We start from the raw sequence: 22,928 nt of genomic DNA on the forward strand, positions 1-22,928 counted from the left end.
AATGTGACTAATAAAGTTAAGTTTTGGACTCCATAATGTGTAAAAATATACTGCCATCATGTATAGTATGTTGATAAATTTCCGATTAATTGCACTCCTACATTTACACTAAAACTAATGTTTGCTTGTAAGAGTCACAAAGTAATACATCAGTTCTATTTCTATCCAAAAGTGACTTCTTGAGATACTGAAACTAGAAAATTATTTCACTTGTAGTCTTACTTGAAGAAACGGTAATATGTTTATTCCACTCCATGACCTTTACATAACAAGCAACAATTATCTACTGAAGATTCCGTTCTTTATTTCTTTTTCTGTGGCAAGCAAATTCTTACCATATCTTTCACAGTTCTCTCAGAAATGTTCTATATTTCCTTTTTCTCTGTGTTACTTAGTTTGGGAGCTCATTTTTCTCTCACCTGCATGAATACAAAAGCCTCCTAATGATTTGTTGTGGAGGGCCTCTCCTATTAATACTGAATTTTCCACACTGACTACAGTATTCTTTTTTTTTCTCCAAAAAAAAAAAAAACCTTTATTAAATTCCTATGTGATCCAAAAGTACTTTTTGTTTGCATTTGCTCTTGGGCTATGTTTCAAAATTATTTGCAAGGCTTATTAGATGCCACACAGCATGATACTCACATTTCTTTATTTGTGAAACAAATATTTTTGAGTTTCTGCTGTGGTCCAGGTCCAGGGAACATTACAGGTGGTAGGGTTTGTGTTATATACAGGACAGAGAAAATAAGCAATTAGAAACTGTGATGGTCTTTTGGTGGTTCAACTTGGCTAGGCTAGAGTTTTCAGTTATTCAATTAAACATAATCTATGAGTTGATGTGAATATATTTTGGAGATATGATTAAGGTGTCATCATTACACAAGTTTATGTAAGTTAACTTTGAGTAAGGGAGATTATGCTTGATAAAATCGGTGGGTGTGATTAAATCAGTTCAAAGACCTTTAAGACAGAGCTAATGCTTTCCTTATTGAGAACTCTGCCTGAAGATGACACTTTTAGTCTTGCTAGACAATTTCCAGACTGCCCTTCCTCAAGGCTTGCCTATCAGCAAGATTTTGAACTTGCCTACCAGACCATAATTCTCTTAGTCAAATAGGGGTGTGTATATCCTACTGGTTCTGCTTTTTTTTTTTTTTTTTTTTTTTTTTGGTGGAAACATTGCTGGTAGAGAAACAAAAACATCTTGAACAAACAAGTAATAAAATGGACAACGTAATTTTTATTGTGCTTAGTGCCATAATAAGAATGAAGCACAGCAATAGAAAGTGATTGACTTTGTTTATTGCTCTTACTCCGTTTGTATTTTAATGATGATGATATCTGATGAGCTACATCCTTAGCTTAACTTTTGCTAAATATTTTTAGTTCTGATGATCTGCACAAAATGTCCTCCTGTCTATAGCAATAATATTAGTAGTGAAAACAATGCTGGCAATTTTGGCAGATGTTTCTTGATTGTTCAACACATTTCAGGCACTATAATAATCACTTCACAAATACTATTCTTTTGATCTTCTTAACAGTATGATGATGTAGGTATTGCTGTTTTTCTTATGTTTCAGGTGAAAACCTGAAGTATGTGGAGGTTCAATTTACCCAACATTGCCCAAGTAGTACATAGTATAGGCAATATTTTAACCTGATCCTTAACCAATATGAAATTCGGCCTTTTTTTTTTTTTCCTTTGAGACGGAGTCTCACTCTGTCACCCAGGCTGGAGTGCAGTGACATGATCTTGGCTCACTGCAACCTCCACCTCTCGGGTTCAAGCGATTCTCCTGCCTCAGCCTCCTGAGCAGCTGGGATTACAGGATTTGGCCCGTTTTTATGTTTAACTTGGTAGTATTATTTCAACTCCGACATCTGTGAGAACTATTTTCTAAGGGTCTAAGGTAACATAACCTATAACCGTAGTAAAAAATTGCTTATGATTAGGAAAATATCACAGTGCAATTTAAAAAGCAGCTCTTCTGTGAAGCCTTTCCAAATCCATCAGCCAGAGTCAGTCACCTTTTTCTAGGAATCATCATAGTACTCTGTACTTACCTCTATTTCAGCTTGGGAATGAAATGGCATGTTTATTATGTATTTCTCTTGATTAGGCTATATGCTGTTTGAGCTATCTATCTTTATTTGGCTCAGCAACCAACCCAGTGCCTAAAATAATTCTTGAAGTAGTCAATTAATATTCATTTCATAAAATAAATTTAAAACTTGCAACTTTTTGATTACCTAGTTATATTAAGTAAACTACTGCTAAAAAGAAGAAGAGAACAAAGATGCCAGGTCTATTCTGACTGATACACATTCCCCAGGAATTAAGGGTATATAGTACTCATTACACTTTTTCTTCTCTCTAAATGTAAACATTTTTTTCTACCTCTTCTATGTTAATGGTCATGAATGTTGGCAGGGGTTCCTTTAATACAAGTCTCTTCATGTCTCATAAAATATTCAACAGCTAATATCCCAAAGACTATGACCAAGGACCAAGTAGTTTTCAACTTTTTTGAGTAGGAAACTGTGGCAGCAAATTTTACAAAGATAGCCATACAAATATATATTCTGATCCAAGGTCCCTTTTATTGGATGACACTGGCATTTTTCAATAGAGAGGTGGAGTCCATGTTTATTCTCCTTAAATATAGATGGACCTTTGTAACTGCCTTAACTAATATGATGGAAACGGCACCGGGTGACTTTGTGACTCCAAGGCTAGGTCAACACAAGCAATACTGCTTCTGTCTCTCACTCTATTACAATGATTGCCCTTGGAACCCAGCCACCAGCCTGTGAAGAAACTGCAGTCACATGGAGAGGACACTTGTAGGTGTTCTGGCAAACAGCCCAAATGAGATCACAAGACATGCACGCATCAAGAACCAGACATGAGCGTGGATGAGAATGAAAGTGACAGCAGCCTTCAGCCTGTTCGTCTTCCAGCTGATGCCACAGGCATCCAGGGCAGAAATAAGTTGTATTCCTTCTGAATTTCTGACCGCATAAATTATAAGACATAATAAATGATTACTGTTAGTTTAAGCCACTAAGTCTGGGTAATTTATTAAACAAACTGGGACAGAAACATGATAAAGAATATGTTTTATATTGTGCGCCAATACACACACACACACACACACACACACAGACACACACTCTCACACAGAAAGCAAACTATCCTAACAAACACTTACTTACTTTCACTAGATTCATTAGATGTAATGAACACTTTAATAGAATTGCTCTATTTTATTGTTCATATTATTATATATCTATTGTTTCTTAACTTACTAGATACATATTCCATTTAATACATTTAATGACAGAATATTAGGTCACAACTTGTAGCTTGAGGAACATGGTTTTAATAAAAAATAAGTTTAAAGAAAAATTATAAATCAAAAAATTTCCTGAAGTGGAAAAAAATGAAGGTTGTTGCCAGATTGCTATACTTTTCTTTAAAAAGAAAATATGTCTATACTACTACCATGATCAAAATATTTCCTCAGAAACATAAGAGTAAACAGCTCTAGGTTTATGAACTCCTGGAGGTGAAAATCAAACTTGGGCAGACTGGCTTTGACCTTTGGATCATATATTCTTGTTTTGAATAAATTTATTTTAAGCTTGAAAAAATTGCCTTGTCTGATTCATTTTTAAGTGCATGCTCTGTTGAAAAGTAATAAATGGCTTTTAAGTAGGTTTATAAGACTAAGACCTTTGAACTCTTAAGACTGACTTGTGTTATTGGTCAAGGAAATCACAGCCAAAGCATCACTAATAGAATCAGGTCTCTAAGAATATTTTTAGCTTAGGGCTGTTTATGGCTATTAGTACCAAGTAGAAAAGAGAAGATAATTAAATTTTTAATGTGAGGATTTATTACATTGTTGAATAAATTCCTGGAAAGAAGAGAAGATGGAGCAAAAGAAAGAAACAGAAGAAGGAAAGGAAGAAACATCATTCTGTTTTACAAACTGAGGCTTGAAAAGTTGAAAATTCTACTCAATCCATGAAGTCATGCAAGGTCTTCTTATCTTGCCTTAAAAAGGAGCTATTTCAGCTTTCTCCCTTTCCTTAAATTGTTAATGTTTGGCAAAACTCAAGGCCAGAGTCAATCAACAGGAAATGTGCTATCTTCTGGGTATTACATAAATGGGAAAAATATTTGGATTGCAAATTCATGACTAATAATCTCATTTCTGACTAGTGTTCTGTTTTTATTTTAATATGTTCCTTTAAGTCTTATGAAGTTCAAGATTTTTTTTATTAAAGTTCTACCATCAAGATGGTAATCATATAGTTTTCAAGATATTTTTAGATGTGCTAATGAGGAGAACTGAGATCAGTAAAACAGCAAGCATCATTAAAAATTAGATTTATTTGGCAATATCGATGGTATTTGTTCAGGCTTTTTATTTCATCAGTTTGGAAAATATTTTTCAATGCTAATCAGATTGCTTTGAGTATATCTGTACTCTTCTCACCCTCACACATATGTGTACACACGTATCTCTAGCTTAATGCCGGAGTAGCTGAGATTCCAGGATTTGAGGTGAATTAAAAAATCAGTTTGACATAAGTGAGAACTTGATAATAGAACCCCTGAGTTAAATTCATGCCTCAAAAAGTACTGACCATAAAGATTTAAGCTAACGGTTGGTGGTGGTTGGGTAGGGTAGGGGCTCATGGATCCTAAAACTTCTGAATATGTTTTGGGGAAGGAAATGGGGAAAGGAATTGATTACATGACACATTTTTTTTAAATGCATAAAACAGCAACCAGCCAAGCTAGCTCAAGGAAAGGAATAAACTTGAGTTTCATAAAAATATGGAATTGATGGAAGTCAATGACAGGAAGTGAGAGGGTGAACTAGGAAAATCTCAGCCATCAGACCTTGAACCTGTTAGAGTATAGTAATGCTCTGTCCCTGTATGCCAGAGACTGTTTTTGTTGGTTCTTTGTTTTCTTATGTTTTTTGTTAGATTTTTTTTGTCCACTCCTTCTTTGCTCTAAATGCCAGATTCAGAGTAAATTGCTTTCACTCAGAAATTTGGCTTACCTTTGACTTCGCTGTGTATGTTGCTTTGGGTGTATTTCAATTGTCAGAACAAAGGCAATTCTGTCTCTTCGTTAAAATGTGGAGATGAAGGTGGAAGCCTGAGTTATCCATTAGTTAGATGCCAAATCAGTACAGTACACTCATTTATGCTTCAGGGAGAGAAGGAATGACATATTACCAATATGGTTACCCAGGCCACCCCTTCAGCAGAAATCTGAAAATATGTCCAATATGGAAAGAACAATGGTTGTGACATTATTGTGGTCAAGTACAGAGGTAGAGTATGTTACATTTTCTTGTCTTATAAACCTCCCAGCAAAACAAGAAGTTATCATCCTCAACTTCAGTAGGTAAGGAAATAGGTTAAACAAGTCTTCTCAGCTAACAAGTAAGAGTGCCAATATTTACTTGTGGCTCTACAAGGTAGCAGATTCATAGTTATTCTTATATATCTGCCTGTAATTTAAAAAATTACTGATTTTGATAAGAGTTTATACCAAAAACTATTTAAGATATTTATTGACACTAAGATTCTATCCATTCTCAAAACTCTTTGAATTAAAGATTTTCAATTTCTTTCCTCAAACCAGATATTTACGAAAGGTTTTATTTATTTTCCATAGGCTATACGGACTCAGTCGACCTATACCTCATTGCTTGATGTCTTCTATCTTCTTAATACCTGATGTTTACATGACCACAATATGTATTTTACACTCATAATGTGGCTGATCTCTTCAGAAAGTTCGTAGACTTCTTTAAGTCCACACACTGACTCTAGAGTCCTAGGATTTAACCCAAGAATCCAGAATGTTTCTGGACTTTTCTCTTTTCATCTTTTTATTTTTATTTCTTGAGACAGAGTTTCTCTCTGTTGCCCAGACTGGAGTGTAGTGGTGCAATCTCGGCTAACTGCAACCTCCACCTCCCGGGTTCAAGCAATTCTCCTGCCTCAGCCTCCCAGGTTGCTGAGACTACAGATATGTACCACCACGCCAGGCTAGTTTTTGTAGTTTTAGTAGAGACAGGGTTTTGCCATGTTGGCCAGGATGGGCTTGACCTCAGGCGATCCACCAGCCTCGGCCTCCCAAAGTGCTGGGATTATAGACTGAGCCACCGTGCCTAGCCTTTCTTTTCCTTTTCAATTCCTTGGACGAATCTTCAGTTTTTCCTTAGCACCTGACTGATCACTACCAACTGTCTTCTAGATCTATACCCTGCTGGTCTTTCTAAACCATAATTCCTACATCTGAGGCACCAGACCATGTTACAAACAAATTCTCAATAAATATACATGCAATTATTACAAGGCATTTTAATCAATTATTATAAGGCATTTTAACTTTTATATCAAAATATTTCTAAAAAGAAAATATTCACTTTTTCTTAAGATGGATAGGTACTAATTAAAACTATGAAGCAATCTGTTTTTGTTCTTTAAAAGAAATCACTTGACTATGAAATGTAGATTAAGCGAGCCCCATTGTCCTGGGGAGATAGGTGTAAACAACTTGTTTGTGTTTGAAAATGTCATTATGGAGTTATTTAATGGCTGCATATGAATTGTCCTTGGGGAAGAAATCTGGTCTTAAATACTAGAATTGTGAGTTGGGTACAAACTAGTTGTTACATGGAAATGGTTGTATAAATAAAGTGAAATTGAAAGTTGCAAATAAACAGGAAGAAAATGAAGAGAAAGTGCCACATTGCAGCATCCTGGAACCGGGGCTATACCTGATCAAATAAACATATGGCCTGAACTAATCTAGATTTGCCATCATTACATAGTGGGCAAGCATGTCAGAAACTATATAGAATGGAATTATACAGTGACCAAAAGTGGAAGCAATTAAAAAAGAAATAACCAGTAATGCCTGGCATTAAAGGTGGTGGGTTGAATAAGCAGGATCATGGGTAATTCTAGACAGAGACTGTAGCCAGCAGAAGAATACAGTGTTTATGCAATATGCGTGTAAGCCAAATATTTCTAAAACTACAAGATTTTTATTTTAGCCAGGTGTGGTGGCGTACACCTGCAGTCGCAGCTAATTGAGAGGCTGAGGTGTGAGTATCCCTTGAACCAAAGAATTTGAGTCTAACCTGGGTAATATAGCAAAACTTCCATTTTTTTAAAAAGAAATCTTTTTTTAAAATTTACTTCATTCCTCTGATTGTATGGAGAAAAATTTCATAAAAAAGATTTTTTTTTTCATTTCTAAAAGTGGTTTTGTTAGTGTGTTTCCTGCAAGAGTCAAACATTACAGGCTCACAGTTTTTAAAAACTCTCACTGTATAGACTGATTTCATTGCTTAGTGTATATTACTCTTGATATATATGAAGATTTGCATTTGAATTTATAATCTTTCTTCAAATAAGTTTATAAAATATATCTAATATTCCATGTCTTTCAGCAGTATCTATCTCCTAATATTACAATAATTAATTAATGTACTTCTTATTCCTCACACATCTCTACCTAATATAAAATAATTTCTCTGTCAAGCTGATTTCACACTTTTGCATTTGGGCATGAATATATCTCAATTATTTAATGTCAGGTTTCTATAATCTCCTTTGATATAAATATAGTAAAAGTGAAGAAATCAGAATACTTTCTCTGCATCCTACATTGTTACTCCCTACTTAATAATTTTCACTTACCTGATTTTTTAGCTTATCACATATATAACCTTGACCTTTTTTTCATTACTGTACTTCCAATAGTTGCTTGAACATTTTTTTCTATGACTAAATGAATTCATTCCTGACAGGCAAAAATTTTTGCCTTTATTTGTTTTTCTTTTTTTACCTTTTACTTTAGAATCAGGGGTACATGTGAGGATTATTATGGAGGTGTATTGGCATGATGCTAAGGTTTGGGGTATGACGGAACACATCGCCCTGGTGATACAATGATAGAGGCAGGATACCGATAAATTCTAGGCAGATATGGGCGGGCCCCTGGCAAGGCCCCACCCTTGAGCCAAAAAGCCTGAGACCTTGGCTCAAAGTGAGAACTTCCATCCTTGTTTTCCTACTAGAATGTTGCCTTTTCCTAAACAACCCATGGCTCCACGCTGCCCCGCCCTGTGCCTATAAAGACCCCAGATTCAGCCGGCAGAGAGGAGAAGCAGCTGGATGTCGGGGACTACAGCTGGATGTCGGAGAGAAGTGGCTTGACTTCAGAGGGACAGCTTGACCAGCCTAGCTTTAAAGAAGAATCCAGCCAGAGACAGCCAGACTTCAGGAGAAGATTACTTACCCGCTCCCTGTCCACTTACCAGCTACCCTTCCTGCTGAGAGCCATTTTCATCAGCAATAAAGTCCTTCACATTTACCATCCTTCAATGCCTTCCTACAATCTCATTTTTCCTGGATGCCAGACAAGAGCTTGGGAGCAAGGAGTGCAGAAACACAGGGTTGAACACTGGCCCTTTGCCCCCACTGTCTGAGGGCAGCCACAGCCCCACCGACCTGTTAACGCTAAATTAACACTCAGCCACTGTATGGTAGAGCAAAAAAAGAAACAAAGAAAAAGCACTGTAACACGCTCTCTGGAGCCTCAGGGGTCACAAGCATAGCCCCCTAGGATGCTGCTGCGGGGCCCTCACAGAGTTTGCTTCTGCCAGCACCCAAAAGCACCTGCTTGCCTGCATGCTCCCTCCCATGAGGGGTGGAAGACAGCAGGCCTAATGAGTGGAGTTCAAGCAGCCAGCTGGTTCCATCACCCGTACGCTCCAGTTCCTTCCTCCTCTGCTCAAGCGCCTCCCTCCCATGAGGAGTTGAGAGTGGTGGGTTGACTAAAGGAGGCACGCCTGTTGCAAGTACTGTTTCAAAGGGGTCAGGGAAATATCCCGCTTCACTGATATTGAACATAGTACCCAATAGGTAATTTTCAACCCTTGCCCTGGTCTCTCTCTCCCCGCTCTGGTAGTTCCCAGTGTCAATTGTTCTCACCTTTACGTCCATGTGTACCCAATCTTTAGCTTCCACTTACAAGTGAAAACCTGCATTATTTGGTTTTCTGTTTCCGTATTAGTTCCCTTAGAATAATGGCCTCCAGCTGCATCCATGTTGCTGCAAAATACATACTTTTGTTCCTTTTTATGTATGCATAGTATTCCATTGTAAATATATACGACATTTTCTTTTCCAGTCCACTGTTGATGAGCATCTGGATTGATTTCTTGTTTTTGCTATTGTGAAGAGCACTGCCAGAAATATATGGGCACATGTGTCCTTTTGCTAGAATGATTTCCCTTTGCTTATAAAGCCAGTAATGGGATTGCTGGGTCAACTGGTAGTTCAAATCATTTCTTTAGGGGCTGAACTAATTTACATTTGCATCAATAGGATAAGTGTACCCTTTTCCCCACAGGATAAGTGTCCCCTTTTTCCCACAGCCTCGCCAACATCTGGTATGTTTTGACTTTTTTACAAAAGTCACTTTGACTCCTGTGAGATGACATCTCATCATGGTTTTGATTTGCATTTCCTTGATAATTAATGATGATGAGCATTTCTTTCATATGTTTGTTGGCCACCTGTATATCTTCTTTTAAAAAGTATCTGTTCATGTGCTTCCCTCACTTTTTAATGGGGCTGATTTTTGCTTGTTAATTTGTTTAAGTTCTTTATAGCTTCTGGATATTAGACCTTTATTGGATGCATAGTTTGCAAATATTTTCTTTCATTCTGTAGGTTGTTTACTTCCTGAATAGTTTCTCCTGCTGTGCAGAAGCTCTTTAATTTAATTAGGTTCCACTTGTCAATTTTTGTTTTTGTTGCAATTGTTTTTGGAGATTCAGTCATAAATTGTTTACCAAGGCCAATCTCAAGAAGGGTATTTCCTAGATTTTCTTCTAGGATTTGTATAGTTTGAGGTTTCACATTTAAGTCTTTAATAAATTATGAGCTAATTTTTGTATATAATTATAGGTCGGGATCCAGTTTCATTTTTCTGCATATGGCCAGTCAGTTATCCTAGTACCATTTATTGAATGGAAATTCTTTTCCCCACTGCTTATTATTGTAGAGTTTGTTGAAGATCAGGTGGCTGTAAGTGTGTGGCTTTATTTCTGGGTTCTCTATTCTGTTTCATTGATCTATGTGTCTGTTTTTGTACCAGTATCATTCTGTTTTCATTATTGTAGCCTTGTAGTACAGTTAGGTAATGTAATGCCTCTAGCTTTGTTCTTTTCGTTTAGGAAAACTTTCGGCTATGTTGGACTCTTTCTTAGTTCCATATAAATTTTAGGATAGTTTCTTTTTTTTTTTAATTTTGTAAAAAATGATGTTGATAGTTTGATACTAATAGCATTGAATCTATAATTTGCTTTGGACGGCATGGCCTTTTAATGATATTGATTCTTCCAATCCATGAGCATATAGTTTTTCCATTTACTTGTGTCATATCTGGTTTCTTTCAGCAGTAGTTCTCCTTTCAGCAGTAGTTCTTCTTGTAGGTCTCTATCACTTCCTTGGTTAGATACATTCTAGGTATTTTATTTTTGTGTATCTACCTTTATTTTTATTTTATATCTTGGTAGAACAAATTTAGCAAATTCCTAAGAAAGTTCTCACATAAACAATTTTTCCTGTCTTTATATGTCAAATTTTTGTTCCATTGTATATCTCTTTGTTTCCCTGAAAATTTTGTAGGTATTGATCGCCTGTATCATAAACATCATTATAGTATTGTGAATAAGTCGGAGACCAGCCTAATCTTTTCCACTCTTAACTGTTTTGAAATTTGAGGACTTATCATTTTGTAGTCAATTCTGAATCAATATTTTTTCAGACAAACTATGCTTTTCAATTTGTGTACTGAAGTCCTCTTTTTTTTATTTGTATGTATATTTTTAAAAACATGTTTTATTTTTCCCATAAATCTTACATATATGTATACATGTATGTGTGTATACACAAGATAAACTTATGTCACATATAAATGTGTATATATGTATATGTAATATATGTATATATACATATGTATATGCATGTAATATATGTTTACATATGTACATATGTGTGATATATGTATTATACATAAATATATATGTATGTATATATGAGACATACTTTTGGTTGTCTTGTATTTATTCTGCCTTGTACTTTTTCCAAATTTAACTTTATTTTTATGTTAGTTTCATTTCTTTCTCCCAGGTGTTTCCTGAGCTTTGAGAGTTCAGGTTTCATTTCTTTACATAGACTTATTGTAATTTCCTTGAGCTATTTTATTTTCTCTTTGAGCATTTGAATTTCTGTGTAGTTAATTTATTATGTTTCTTTCTTCATTGAATGTATGATCGCAATTTTCTTCTTTTTCATTTTAATATCTTTCTTACTGATAATCCCTATCTGCCATCCTGTTTTTCTCTATTTTGCTTGTATGAGAACAATTAAATAATTTTATTATTCATGTTAAAATGTTTTTCCTCAATTATACTATTATTTTTATTCCAATATAGGTGTACTATTATTAATATCTATAGTTTACTTGGTAGTTCCCTCTTTTAGCTGTACAGTTTCATGGGTTTTGACACAGATGCATAATGTCCCATATCTACTATAACAGCATCAAATAGAATAGTTTCATGGACTTTAAAATGTCTTGTGCTCCATCTACTTACCCCTACTTCCTTACTCCCTGAGAATCAGTGATTTTTCTATTGTCTTTATAGTTTTGCCTTTTGCAGAATGTCACATAGTTAAAATTATACAGTATGTGGCCTTCTCACACTGCTTTTTTCCCTTAACAATATGTATTGTAAGTGCCTCCATGTATTTCTATAGCTTGACTGTTCATTTCTTTTAATTTTCCATTGTATGAGTCTATATAAGTCTGAGAGTCTGAGGCTTGTCTAATTTTTATTTTCCTATTCAACTGTTTTAGAATATCTTCAAACTATTTACTCATTCACCTATTAAAGGAAATCTTGGTAACTCCTATTTTTTTTGCAATTGCAAATAAAATGGCTATAAACACAAATCTGCAAGTTTTTGTATGATGTAAACTCTCAATTTACTTGTGCAAATATTTAGGAGAGTAATGGCTGAATGACCTGGTAAGACTGAGTTAAACTTTGTAAGAAACTCCCAAGTTGTCTTCCAACATGGCTGTATGCTTATTTTGATCTGCATCCCTTTGTGCTTTCTAATGTTTTGGGTGCAGAGTCCACCTAGTTCATAAACTTGGAGAGATTATTTGAAAAGTTTGCTTATAGAGAAAAAAAGCAATAGAATTCAAATGTATGTGGCAGACTGAAGAGAAGTCACATATTACCTTTCTTGTGATCCACTACTGTTGGAAGCTTCTTTCCTTTCCAGCTTCCTAGCATCTGGTATCTGAAGCTAAAGCAATATGTATGTTCAATACAAAAGAACTAAACAAAAACAATTAATAGGCAACAGAAAATATTAAAAACACGAATAGACAACCAATATAGTTTAAAAGACTGTTAAATAAATGACAACTCAACAACTTTAGAAATTCAAGAAAATTTAAACAAAATGTTATGGGATGTTGACATTCTGTCCTTTACATGTCAAACTGATAAAGCTGGAAACCAAAACATGTTAAACCCTGCAACTCTGAGCTTTATTTCAAAGTACCATGCAGTAGGCACTCTTTTAAAAACACTGGAAAGTTTACAATGGCATAACACTTTGAGATTACAAGAGCCTTAAAGAATAAACACACACACACACACACACACACTCATAAGCATACCAAATAGATGCATATAGCGTATTCGATACAATGGCATCACACCGTTTGAGATTCTTTATCAAGAGCCTTAAAGAATACACAAACACACACACACACACACACACACTCATACGCATACCAAATAGATGCACATAGCATTTTTGATACCAGGAACAGGTCTTTAAAAACATACTTGGAATCTTATTCCAAACTGAAACTTGGCATTGCTAGACATGTATTAAGTATTCTTGAGATGTTAGTTGAAAGGGAAGGGCAGACAGCAGGATTGGCCAATAAGAAGGTGAGCTGCAAATACTGTCAGTCTGTTAACATCCACGAGTAACCCCACAGGGACTCTCAATCTAGAAGAGTCCTTTAAAATTGTCCCCAGTTGAGTTAATATAGTCAGGCCTTTTTTCCAGTGTTGATCAGCCTTTGCATATGGATATTCCTGGAAACCTCCCCTAGGCAAATGTATATAAATATATATGATATATTATAAAATATATATAGGATAAAATATATGTAATAAAATTATATATCGGTTAATATATAATTATATATTGGTTAATATATTATATAAATATATTAAAATATATATATTTAATATATGATATATAATAAATATATATTAAATATAAAATGTTTTATATATAACATATAATATAAAAGTTATACATAAATATATGAATATATAAATAAAATATATATAAAATAATATATATTATATAAATATATAAATATTTATATATGAATATATATAATATAAATATATATATTTTATATGTATTATATTATTTTATATATTATATATTGTATATATAATATATTGTATATATAGTATATATAAATATATATTGTGTAAATATAGTATATATAAATTGTATTTTTATATATAGTATATATAACTATATAATATATATTGTATATATGTTATATATAAAATAATATAAATACATATAAAATATATATTAAATATAAAATATATATAAAATAATATAAATATATAAAAAATAATATAAAATATATATAAAATAAATAAATATACACACAAAACCATATAATAATACTGATAATGATTACCTTTGTTAACTTGTTTTTTGTTTGAAAAATATATTATTCAAATTTATAAAAATTTTATACATAACCACAATGTTTGAACTCATTTACACTCCTGTAGACATTGCAAGACTCTTATTTTAACAATTTTCTGGCTATAAACATTCTATTTTCATGTGAGCGTGAATGGCCAAACTGTTAGTTAAAATATAGGATGACTATAGTGAACAATAATGTATATTTCAAAATAACTGAAACAGTGAAATTAGAATGTTTCTAATATAAAGTAATCATAAACGCTAGAGGAGATGTATATATCAATTACCTTAATTCGATCATTACACATTGTATTCTTGTATAAAAATATCACACGTACCCCACAAATATATACAACTATTATGTATTCATAATAACTACAGTTATATATATGTTCCCTATTTTCCTATTTTTTTTACCAGTATTCTCTATTTTGTTTTTGTACAATTACTAATGGAATAAGGAATTACTTTTTGTGTTTATTACTCAAGTGTACTTTTTAAACATTAAAGCCTGGGTACAAATGATTAACAATGTTCCTCATCCATACTCTAGTATTAGATCTATTTAGGTAGATTAACCTATTTAAGGCCTCTCTCTTTATTTGTTCACAAATGTATTCTTTTCTTTGTAATTCAGATTTCCAGTCTTATTACTTTCTATCAACATTGACAATGATTCCATGTGTTTAAAGCACCCTTCTGTTTATTCGTATTATTTAAAACATGTACTATTGAATTAAAAGCAGTATATTAATTTTTACTTTGAATTTTAATATTAAATTTTTATTGTATTGAAACGGTATTGTCTAATATACCTAATTCTGTTTAATTGTTTCACTTACCACAGTGGTTTTTGTAAGATCCATCCATATTATAATGTGTACATTTTATAGTTTTATACCAACTGTTGACTGAAAAGGTTTCGATGATTTCTTTAGTACTTTATAACCCTTTCTATTTCATTATTTATTAAAGGATTATTTCTGTTTATTTAGCTGAATTCTTTATTTTTGTTCTACTAACAGAATTTTTTTAATTTATCAGTTTCGATCAGTGTTTAATAATTCTTTTCTGCTTAAAAATTTATTCTTAAGCCAGTATTTAAAATGTGGTCTTTTAAATTTGATAACACTTTTTTTTTTTTAGCTTCCACTTATTTTTATTTTATTTTTTATTATTATTATTATACTTTAAGTTCTAGGGTACATGTGCATAACGTGCAGGTTTGCTACATGTGTATACTTGTGCCATGTTGGTGTGCTGCACCCATCAATTCGTCAGCACTCATCAACTCGTCATTTACATCAGGTATAACTCCCAATGCAATCCCTCCGCCCTCCCCCCTCCCCCTTCCCCATGATAGGCCCCGGTGTGTGATGTTCCCCTTCCCTTGATAACACTTTTAATGGATTTTTTCAGCCTACTGATCTATGTGTGAGATGTGCATGTCTATGTGTGCATAACGAGAGGTCGCTGTATCTTCTCCTCCCACTCTTCAAATGCTTAGCAATAGTTGCAATACCATTTCTACCGTTTTCTATTTATATAACAATATGACATTCTTTTAATTATTAACCCCCTAGTACCTTTTCAAATTTTACCCCAAAAGATGCTTTTTTTCAAAATGTTTTGAATACTCTCAGATGTAATATTTATCCCAAATTGACTTTTAGTTCAGCTTGTGAATTTCTGTAAAAGAAAATGTTGTTAAATTGACTGGGTCCACGTTGACTTTTCAGATATATTGGGAAAATCTTGCAGATCATACAATACTAGATATATGTATTTATGCATGTAGACTACCTCTTCAAATAGTCAGGGTTTCTGCTATATTCTGCTGTATTTGTCTTTTGAAAAGCTTGTTGAACATATATATAAATATTTCTACAGTGAAATGTTTCTATCTTTCAATTTTTATGATCAATTATGCAATGCAGAAATAGCTCCAATTAGACAAAAATATAGAGCTATTGCTTCTATATATAATTGTTGCAGCCTTGTTTTCAATAGGAGATTTGTTTCAAAAATTAAAAGACCAGTAACTGGGAAATAGATTACTTATAAAAGTTTTAGCCAGGTAGTGCCATTTTACAGTCATCCTCTAGTTCTTATTTTATTTGAATTTTTAGTAACTTGTGGCACAGTTTATGCATCTTATTAAACTTTCTTTTATTGGCTCCATTAACAGCACATTTACTGAATTCCTTTTACTTCATTGGCTACTCCTTTTCAGTCTTAAGGTTTATGTAAATGGTTCACTGCTAGACTAAACTCTTCCACTTGTTTACTCCTAATATGGTAGCAAGGAGATAAGTCCTTGGTCCTTTTCTCTTCTCTTCCTACACCCCCACTTCAATGACTTCACTTGGGTACCATGGTGATATAGTTTGGCTGTGTCCCCACCCAAATCTCATCTTGAATCATAGCTCCCATAATTCCCACATGTTGTGGGAGGGACCGGTGGGAGATAATTGAATCACGGGGGCAGTTTCCCTCATACTGTTCTCATGGATGTGAATACGTTTCACAAGATCTGATGTTTCTATAAGGTGTTTCCCCTTTCTCATTCTCTCTTGCTGTCACCATATAAAACATGCCTTTCACCTTCCACCGTGATTGTGAGGCTTCCCCAGCCACATGGAACTGTGAGTCCATTAAACCTCTTTTTCTTTATAAATTACCCAGTCTTAGGTAGGTCTTTATAAGCAGCGTGAAAATGGACAAATACACATGGCATTAAAGCTGTATAAATTGAAACTACAAATTGACAACTTCAACCTAGACTACCTCTTCAGAGCTACATACCTTTTTATATAACTATTTACCCTATAATTTGGTTGTCCACATAATAATATGATAAACATGAAAAAGATTGAACTCCTCCTCTCTCTACTCCCAAACCTGATCTACCCTCAGCCTTCTCCATATTGGCTTATGGTAACTCAATTATTTCAGTAGCTCAGGCCAAAAACCTGAAATATTGTTGACATGTGTGTCATTTATATTCTATGTCCTGTGTACCAAGTGATCACATTTTATTTCCTTTCTAGCAAATGTAGGTTTGTACCATTTCTCACCATCTATACTTGCACCACCTTAACCTGAGACACTCTCATCTCCCACTGGGATAATATGGTAGCCTCTCCTTCCTAGCATCTACCACTGTCTTTCTATAGCTTATCAACATATTAAAAAGTAACTATTTAAAATGTTGAGGATCATAATTTTATTCTTCTGTTCAATATTCTTCTCCCAAGGCTAGTTCTATAATTTGAGGGGCTTGGTATAAGATAAAAATACTGGTCCTCCACTGTGGGCAGAGAACTTAATCTGCCCTCCTGACAGATCCTCCATCCTAACTCCCAACAGACTGGCAACCTGATATGATTTGACTGTGTCTCCACCCAAATCTCATCTTGATTGTAATTCCAACAATTCCTCCTTATTGTGGGAAGGACCCAGCAGGAGGAAATTGAATCACTGGGGTGGATCTTTCTCATCCTGTTCTCACAATAGTGAATAAGTCTCAGGAAATCTGATGGTTTTAAAGAGGAGTTCCCATGCACAGACTCTTTATTTGCCTGCTGCCATCCATGTAAGACATGCCTTGCTCCCCCTTGCTTTCTGTCATTATTGTGAGGCTCCCCAGTCACGTGGAACTGTAAGTCCATTAAACCCTTTCCCCTGTATAAATTACCAAGTCTTGGGTATGTCTTTATCAACAGCATGAAAACAGACTGATACAGTGAATTGGTACCAAAAGCCGGTGCTGCTGTAGATATGTCAAAATATGAAAGTGACTTTGGAACTGGGTAACAGGCAGGGGTTGGAATAGTTTGGAAGGCTAAGAAGAAGATAGGAAAATGTGGGAAAATTTAGAACTTCCTAGACACTTGTTGAATGGCTTTGACCAAAATGCTGATAGCGATATAGACAATAACATCCAGGCTGAGGGGGTTTCAGATGGAAATGAGGAACTTGTTGGGAACTGGTGCAAAGGTTACACTTGTTATGTGTTTTAGTAAAGAGACTGGCAGCATTTTGGCCCTGTCCAAGAGATTTGTGGAACTTTGAACTTGAGAAAGATGATTTAGGGTATCTGGTGAAAGAAATTTCTAACCAGCAAAGCGTTCAAGAGGTGACTTGGGTGCTGCTAAAGGCATTCAGTTTTAAAAGGACAACAGAGTATAAAAGTTCAGAAAATGTATAGCCTGACAATGCAATAGAGACGAAAATCCCATTTCTGAGAAGGAATTCAAGCTGGATGCAGAAATTTGTGTAAGTAACGAGGAGCTGAATGTTAATCTCCAAGACAATGGGGAAAATGTCTCCAGGTCATGTCAGAGGTCTTCACAGCAGCCCCTCCCATCACAGGTCCAGAGGTCTAGGAAGAAAAATGGTTTCAAGGGCTAGGCCCAGGGTCTCCATGCTGTGTGTAGCCTGGGCACTTGGTGCCTTGTGTTCTAGTCGCTACAGCCCTAACTTAAAGGGGTAAAGGTGTAGCTCAGGCTGGGCTTCAGAGGGTGTGAGCCCAAAGTCTTGGTGGCTTTCAAAACACACAGAAGTCAAGAACTGAGGTTTGGGAACCTCCATCCAGATTTCAGAGGATGTATGAAAACACCTGGATACCCAGGCAGAAGTTTGCTGCAGGGGTGGGGCACTCACAAAGAACCTCTGCTAGGAAAGCGCAGAAGGGAAATGTGAGGTTGGAACCCCCACACAGAGTCCCTACTGGAGTACCACCTAGTGAAGCTGTGAGAAGAGGGCCACCATTTTCCAGACCCCAGAATGGTAGATCCACCGACAGCTTGCACCATGTGTCTGAAAAGCCATACACACGGAATGCTGGCCCATGAAAGCAGCCAGGAGGGAGGCTCTACACTACAAAGCCACAGGGACAGAACTGCCCAAGGCCATGGGGACTCACCTTTTGCATCAGGTGAGCTGGAAATGAGACATGGAGTCAAAGGACATCATTTTGGAGCTTTAAGATTTGACTGCTCTGCTGGATTTTGCACTTGCATGGGGCCTGTACCCCTTTTGTTTTGGCCAACTTATCTCATTTGGAATGGTTGTATTTACCCAATGCCTGTACCCCCATTGTATCTAGGAAGTAAGTAACCTGATTTTGATTTTACAGGCTCGTAGGTAGAAGAGACTTGCTTTGTCTCGGATGAGACTTTGGACAGTGGACTTTTGAGTTAATGTTGAAATGAGTTAAGAGTTTGGGAAGGCATGATTGGTTCTGAAATGTGAGGACATGAGATTTGGGAGGGGCCAGGGGTGGAATGACATGGTTTGTCTGTGTCTCCACCCAAATCTCATCTTGAATTGTAAATCTCACAATTCCCACGTGTTGTGGGAGGTACCCAGTGGGAGGTAAATGGATCATGAGGGTGAGTCTTTCTCATGCTGTTTTTGAAATGCTGAGTAAGTCCCATGAGGTCTGATGGTTTTAAATAAAGGAGTTCACCTGGACAAAGTCTCTCTGTCTTTGCCTGCTGCCATCCATGTAAGACATGACTTGCTCCTTTTTACCTTCAACCATGATTGTGAGGCCTCTCCAGCCATGTGGAACTGTAAGTCCATTAAACCCTTTTTCCTGTATAAATTATCCAGTCTTGGGTAGGTCTTTATCAGCAGTGTGAAAATGGACTAAAATACAATGCCAGAGAAATTTCAATCACTTTATCTGGACATTCTATGTACCTGGAAGTGGTAGAAGGTAGAGTTAGAGGTCCTCACCTAGTCACCTGCCACCTAGTGCTGTCAGCCCACAGAGGGAAAGTTGCAGCCTTGAGATAGTATAGAGTGTTTGCCTCACACCACTGGGGGCATAGGAAGACAGCAGAGTGCTGGAATCCCCATATTACCAGGTTGCTACTCCAGCGAAAGTTAGCATCAGTCTCCAGTTGGAGAAATTGAGTAAGGCCTGGAATGACAGGGGCTAGAAAGTAAGATTGGGTACTTTTAGTAGAGACAGGGTTTCACTGTGTTAACCAGGATGGTCTTGATCTCCTGCCCCCGTGATCCACCTGCCTACCAAAAATTTAGCTGGGCATGGTGGTTGGCGCCTGTAGTCCCAACTACTTGGGAGGCTGAGGCAGGAGAATGGCAGGAACCTGGGAGGTGGAGCTTGCAGTGAGCCAAGATCATGCCACTGCACTTCAGCCTGGGGGACAGTAAGAGACTCCATCTCAAAAAAAAAATAAAAATAAAATAAAAAGTAAGATTGAGTAAGGCCTGGAGTGACAGGGGCTTCTACCATCCTGAAGAGGTAGAAAGGAGATAGGAGGTGGGATTATGAGTGAGCTAAAACTTCTGACACCACTACCCTGGAGCATCTGCCATTGTCCTATAGGACATCACTTTCAAAACACAATTCAAAGATAAAATGTAACCAAAGAGCATTACATCCTAAATGCTGGGTGTCCTACACTGGTCACTCACACAGAAAGTCCTGCGTTGATTTTTTTTTTTTTTTTTTTTTTTTTTTTTTTGAGACAAGTGTCTCACTCTGTCACCCTGGCTGGAGTGCAGTGGCATGGGATCTCTGCTCACTGCAGCCTCGACCACCCAGGTTCAAGAGATCCTTCCACCTCCACCTCTGGAGTAGCTGGGACCACAGACATGCACCACCACATCTGACTAATTGTTTGTACTTTCTATAGAGATGGAATTTTGCCATGTTGCCCAGGCTGGTCTCAAACTCCTGACCTCAAGTGATCCGCTCTCCTTGGCCTCCCAAAATGCTGGGAGTAAAAGGATGAGCCACTGCAGTTTACTTAACAGCCGAGTCTTGATGAGATAATACAGGGCATCCTACCTGACATTCCCAGATTCTACTCTTTTCTCTTTCTCTTCAGTCATCAGGGCCTCCATTTCTCTCCTAGAACACACCAGGCTTAGGGTTCAGGCACTGGTTATTCTCTCTGTCTGAAATTTTCTTTCACCTTTCTCTGATATTCTCAGGGCTAACTTTCTTACCTCCTTCAAATCTGTCAAATCTCACCTTCTCAATGAGAACAGCCCTGCAAGGCTGCTTAAAATACAACCTCTCACTTGAACCCAGGAGGCAGAGGTTGAAGTGAACTGGGATCGCGCTACTGCACTCCAGCCTGGGCGAGAGAGCAAGACTCTGTCTCAAAAATAAACAAATAAAATAAAAACAAAATAAAAAATACAACCTCTCTATCCTATTCACTGATTATTTATATCATATTTTTTTTCCTTAATACAATACATGGCACTCATCATCTTTTTACTATACTATGTAATTGAGTTCTATACTTTTTAAAAGTTGATTTTAAATCAACTTAAAAATTGAGTTCTATACTTTTTAAAAGTTTTTATTGCCTATCTTCTACTTCCAAAAAACGAGCTCTATGAGAGCAAGGATCTCTATCTTTCCTTTGTAAGTAGTGTTGTCATGGTTTTTTTAAATTTTTTTTTTAATGTCAATAGTTTCTGGGTTATGGGTGGTTTTTGGTTACATGGATGAGTTGTTTAGTGCTGAATTCTGAGATTTTAGTGCACCCATCTCCCGAGCAGTACCTAATATGTTGTATTTTTTCCATCAACCATCCCAAATTCCCCACCTCCGCCGAGTTCAAAATCTATTGTAACACCTTGTGTGTTTTTGTATCCTTATAGCTGAGTTCCTGTGAAAGAATATGGTATTTGGTTTTCCATTCTTGAGTTGCTTCACTTGAAATAATGGCCGCTAGTTCCATTCAAGTTTCACTGATAAAATTCATCCATCTACAAAAGTATCTGGCACATAACAATCACTAAAAAATTAGTTGTCAAATTAACTAATTGAAATTATTATTTTCACATATATTTTATTTAAAAAAGGTCATAATACACTGAATGAAAAGATACAAAATTGTAGACACTGAACGACCTATCTAGTATAAATAATGTTTGTATGGGTGTAGAAATAAATGTATACCTGTACGTATGTGCTTGATTAGATGCATGTGTTTGTGTGTGAGTGTGTGCATGGAAAAAACTGAAAGGGAATATTTCTAGTTTTTTTTTTTTCTTTTAAGTGTTGAATTGATGTGCAACTTTTTAAAATGTTTTATAATTTTAAGTTATCTACAGTATTAGTTTAATGGGTATAATAAATAAATACTATGGCCGAGCGCAGTGACTCACGCCTGTAATCCCAGCACTTTGGGAGGCCGAGGTGGGCGAATCACGAGGTCACGAGATTGAGACCATCCTGGTTAACATGGTGAAACCCCGGCTCTACTAAAAATACAAAAAATTAACCAAGAGTGCTGGCGGGCGCCTATAGTCTCAGCTACTCGGGAGACTGTGGCAGGAGAATGGCGTAATCCGGAAGGTGGAGCTTGCAGTGAGCCAAGATAGCACCATTGCCCTCCAACCTGGGCGACAGAGCAAGACTCTGTCTCAAAAAAAAAAAAAAAAAAAAAAAAAAAAAAAAAATTAAGCAATACAATGTCATCATTTCCCAGAAATGTTAATAACCTGTCCCCAGTGATATCGATAGAACCTCAGATTCTTACTTGTACCTGTACCTTTCAGGAATTGCTGAAGATCAGTAGAAGAAAACTTAAATCAGTTTCTCCTAATAGCTAAGAAATAGGTTTCTTTGTCTAATCCCAACAACCCTAATGTGTCTGTCACATATTTTATAAGTAATGCATGATACTCACACAGTGACTTTGACTGATGTTAAGCTACTGATGATCTTTTCTCATATATTAATTTAGAAATCTATTTTTTTCTGTGTGATCGCTTGTGTTTCCAGTGACTATATATGGTACGACCACGAATTGACACTAAAGCAAATGTCTCCTGATGTTATGGTGATGAAATTTTTAAGAACTGAAGTCATAAGGAAACTCAGTGATATTAGATAGACAGGGGAAGTACACATGGGGTGTATGTGCATCAGGATTGAGACTGGGCATAAGCACTATGTGAGGCCAGGTGCTGGGTTTTCCTGCTGCCACCCACAACATTTGTATCTGGAAACAGTCAGCTTAAGATGAACATCA

The sequence above is a fragment of the Macaca nemestrina genome, chromosome 12 (genome assembly GCF_043159975.1).
Source record: "Macaca nemestrina isolate mMacNem1 chromosome 12, mMacNem.hap1, whole genome shotgun sequence".
NCBI lineage: Eukaryota > Metazoa > Chordata > Mammalia > Primates > Cercopithecidae > Macaca > Macaca nemestrina.